Source organism: Schistocerca cancellata, chromosome 7 (genome assembly GCF_023864275.1).
Source record: "Schistocerca cancellata isolate TAMUIC-IGC-003103 chromosome 7, iqSchCanc2.1, whole genome shotgun sequence".
Lineage (NCBI taxonomy): Eukaryota > Metazoa > Arthropoda > Insecta > Orthoptera > Acrididae > Schistocerca > Schistocerca cancellata.
The window spans coordinates 15730786-15735074 of record NC_064632.1 but is presented as its reverse complement, the minus strand read 5'-3'; the positions used below and the strand labels follow the sequence as shown (position 1 = coordinate 15735074).

The following is a 4289-nucleotide window of genomic DNA, read 5'->3' as shown; positions in this document are numbered from 1 at the left end:
GTTTTTGTACTCAGAGTGCCACACGTTGTAAAGCGCCTCATCAGCTTCATACATTTCTATTAATTTTGTAGTTGACGGCACACACGAATTAAACTTCACAGCCATGTTTACAAACACACCACTAGTGACAGAACTAGTGGTGGGCAGGAAATCGCGTATCTGTTAGAAATCACAGTGACTGAGAAGTCACAGATATCACAGTAGCAACTTTGCAGAATCTAACTGCGATTTCAGTCACAGTTAGCAGTCGCAAATAGTATTTCATATTCAAAGACTTGAGCCATCTATTGCTCGAATTTAGCACTGCTTTCTGCGATTTCAGTGACAAGTCGCAACTAAGAGTCGCAAGTAGCAACTAAAAAGCGCGGTTAACAGTGGCATCTGTTGGCCAAAATTCGTACTACGTCCATCTCTGCGATACGGTATCGGGTCTAACTGCGATTTCCGTGACAAATCGCAACTAAGAGTCGCAAGTAGCAACTAGAAAGCGCGGTTAACAGTGCCATCTTTTGGCCAAAGTTCGTACTACGTCCATCTCTGCTATGCGGTATCAAGTCTAACTGCGATTTCCGTGACAAGTCGCAACTAAGAGTCGCAAGTAGCAACTAAAAAAGCGCAGTTAGCACTGCCATCTGTTGAGCAAAGTTCATACTACGATATTCGCTACCGAGTCAAACTGCGATTTCTGTGACAAATCGCAAGTAAGAGTCGCAAGTAGCAACTAAAAAGCGCAGTTAACATACTTTTCCTAGTGTCATCTGTTGACCGACGTACGTACTTCGTTATGAGAGCCTTGTGCCTCACGAGTTCGATGTGCTGTGTGTGCATATGAAGGGCTTATTTCAATAGTGGTACAAGTCCATTTTTGTTCATTTTGAGATACAGAGTCGTAAAGTTAAATGAGCGCTGACAAATCTGCATTTGAGATACCAGAAATATTCGAGCATATGGCTTCTTGCTAGAGATGAACCTTTATTTATGTTTGTTTGGATCACTAATTTCAGACGCATTATAGACAGAAAAGTGAAGGTAATGGACTTGTAACACTATTGAAATAAGCCCTTCATATTATATGACGACATGCACATTCAGCATCAGTTATGGTTGGTCAAATACTGCTGTGACTCTGAATGTATTATATTAATAAGAAACAACATTGCCTTTTTCTCCTGAAAATATCAAGTAACGTAACAAATGTGTTTGATTCTGCTTCCAATATGACAGTTTTGGTTAATACTCCACATGCCTACAGGACTTTGTAGTGTTAACACAGCAGAACTCAGACATCTGTATAAGTGTAGAGAAATGAAAACAGTCATATGAATGCCTCACTTTTGTTCCGACACAGTTCAAAACTCGGGAGAAAAGTTTTACACCTGGTGTTCTACATGGCAACTTCACACACAAGAACTTTTTGCCGACACTACTACCACCTACATAAGTAAGCTTTTCCTGTGTTACTTTCAAGTAATGCACTTAAGCTATTCCTGATTTAACTGGAAGATCTGTACTTCCCACTTTCATATCAACAGCCTCAAAATGCATATTGTAGACTTCGGGATAAGTTACAGGTCAGTGTCACACCAAGATTGTGGAGAAAGGGGGTGGGGGGGCGGCATGTCACTCTCCAACAAGTGTTTACCAATAAGTAAGTGGCGGAAAATTATGGGTATAGGGCGGCTTAAACATGTGGAAAATGAGATTTTTATTATTCACTCACTGTATTTGACATTTATTATTCCTTTAAAATCGCACAACAACTTCAATAAAACACAGTTTAATCATTCACACACTTATTTCACAATTATTTCACTTTTAAACTGCAAATCCTCTAAGAACTGTCTTGAATCTTCACGAGTCTCTCTCAAAAACAGCCTTGATGTGGATAGATACGTACAGCAACCAGTAATCAGAGTCAGAACTGTGTCTGCAAAAACACAAGGATTATTAAACAATTTTTGCTGTCATTAATTACTAGCAATATAATTGACAGAGTAGATTGCTAATATTTGCTATAATGAATATCACATTTGCAAGAACGATCACACTGAAGTAATTAAGTCCATCGAAACGCTTAGAAACTAACCTCTCGTCTGACGAAAACGGTCTAAAGACGCAGTGGCAATTTCTTCAGATCTGTTGACAATGATATTTTGAGTTATCACTTTACTGAGTGACTGAAATGTAGTTCAGGTACCTGTGAACATAACAATATGTTAAAATTCATTTTCTAAATACGAACTATTACGGTACTGTACGGCTACTTACATATTAATTACACTATTAATATTTTCACAGTTGTTTCTTTAATACAAAATTAAAGCCAACGGAAGAAAAAACGTAAAACATACTTGCCAAAGACAGGTTTGTTGAGATGCAATTTTCTGTGTTGGCAGATGTAACTTTCTCATACGGTGGTAAGTCGCTGATATCGCAGGAATCACAGAAATCGCAGAAGTAGCAGAAGTCACAGAAATCGCAGAAGTAGCAGAAATCGCAGAAGTAGCAGAAGTCACAGAAATCGCAGAAGTAGCAGAAATCGCGGAAGTAGCAGAAATCGCAGAAATAGCAGTGGCGGAGGGATACACGACCTATGTTCCTTAACTGCGACTCTTAACTGCGACAAATCACAGTTAAGAATCACAGATACTCAAAAGTAGCGTTCACACAAATCACTGATATCGGAAAATCGCAGTTTAGCCCATCACTAGACAGAACGCTGCAGCTATGCTAGCGCTCCAAGTGGTAACATTTCGCATTGCAGTGAACAAAAGACAAGTGACTTTTATGATCAAATCTACAGCGAGGCTCTAGATTTGGTCATATTTATTTGACGTCAGGCGAGATTTGACATAGTTCCCTATTACACCATCAAATTTCTTTGACATAAATATTTGACATATCAACTTTGACAAAGGAATATGATAGTATAATACCGGCCTAAGCGGCAAAAACGCAAATTTCATGGGCACAATTTCTGGGAAGCTTAACAGTTTTCTTCAAGAAACTGGAAGTGGTTGGCCTGGAAAGATTAGATCGCTGCATAAAAGAAGGACTGGGGTCTCATCTAGGCAGATGTTATTTACCAAAACATGGCCATGCTTACTGTGAGTATGACATTTCCCTAGTCTAAAATCTTCGTTTTTCAGACATGAGAGACTTAAAATTGCTGATTGGCTCCTCTAAGGATATGCAAAGTAGAGACCTACTCCCCCAGTGTGGGAAACCCATTGCTGTGTCTGTAATGGCTACGAGGCGAACAGAACAGTCGAGAGGAGAGATTCAATGAGTAGAGGGTAGTTCGATTGGTTGGTGCAATGTGGAGGCGCTTTCGTTTTGCTAATTCGGCTCCTGTGCCGGGGCTTGGAGGAATGCGGTGGTGATTCTTGGAGGACTTCGTCTTCTGGTCATCCCCTGGTGGAAAACTTAAGGGCTTTCCCTAGTGGGTCTGTACCTTGTGGTGGAATAACAAAAAAATGGTTCAAATGGCTCTGAGCACTATGGGACTTAACATCTATAGTCATCACTCCCCTAGAACTTAGAACTACTTAAACCTAACTAACCTAAGGACAGCACACAACACCCAGCCATCACAAGGCAGAGAAAATCCCTGACGCCGCCGGGAATCGCACCCGGGAACCCAGGCGTGGGAAGCGAGAACGCTACCGCACGACCACGAGCTGCGGAGTGGTGGAATGACAGCTTGAAGCAGTTTCCAACTGTACGGTCAGTGGAACTGCATGTCATCTCGGACATATCGTGTGTCACAAGGGTGAAATTTCTCGTTCTGAGTCAGCCATCTGAAGTTTGACAATTCGAGCATGCACCGTAGTGCCTGTTCGTCAAATTGGTTTGGCCAGACCCAGCGAACGGGTGCACCTCACACTGAAATCTGCAGGGTCTTTAGGGCTCTGGCAGGGACGTTTCCCGCTTTCTGATAATCAGAACGCCAGACCACGTAGTTCGCATATTTTCGTGGACGCGTCGGAACATTACAGCGGCGGCAGCAACCGCTCCTCGAACACAGCGCGCCGTTTCCTGCTATCGAGGGTAATGATGATGGAGATGGAGAGGGTTGTATGGGCGCACGACGGCAAGGTCTTCAGCGCCCGCTCAGTAACAGATTGAGACGGGTGTCAAGAAAAGACTCAGAACAGTAAGATAAAAGAGAGCGTAAAACACAGGTAACAATCTTGGAAAGATATGTGCCTACTCGCACCGAAGCGTGGGACGAAGTATGCCGCCAGCAGTAAGACATGGACAACACAGGAAGAAAGTGGTAGAGGGAG

At 42.2% G+C, this 4289-nt stretch overlaps 1 long non-coding RNA gene across 1 annotated transcript; it reads right to left on the bottom strand.

Annotated features, from left to right (window-relative positions):
- Nucleotides 1-1725: 1725 nt before the first annotated feature.
- LOC126092604 (uncharacterized) lies at nt 1726-2426 on the bottom strand. Its single transcript, XR_007521368.1, has 3 exons — nt 2352-2426; nt 2087-2197; nt 1726-1927 (listed from the first exon to the last, which is right to left on the bottom strand). It is a non-coding gene; the product is annotated as an uncharacterized LOC126092604 (long non-coding RNA).
- Between the last annotated feature and the right edge of the window lie 1863 nt (nt 2427-4289).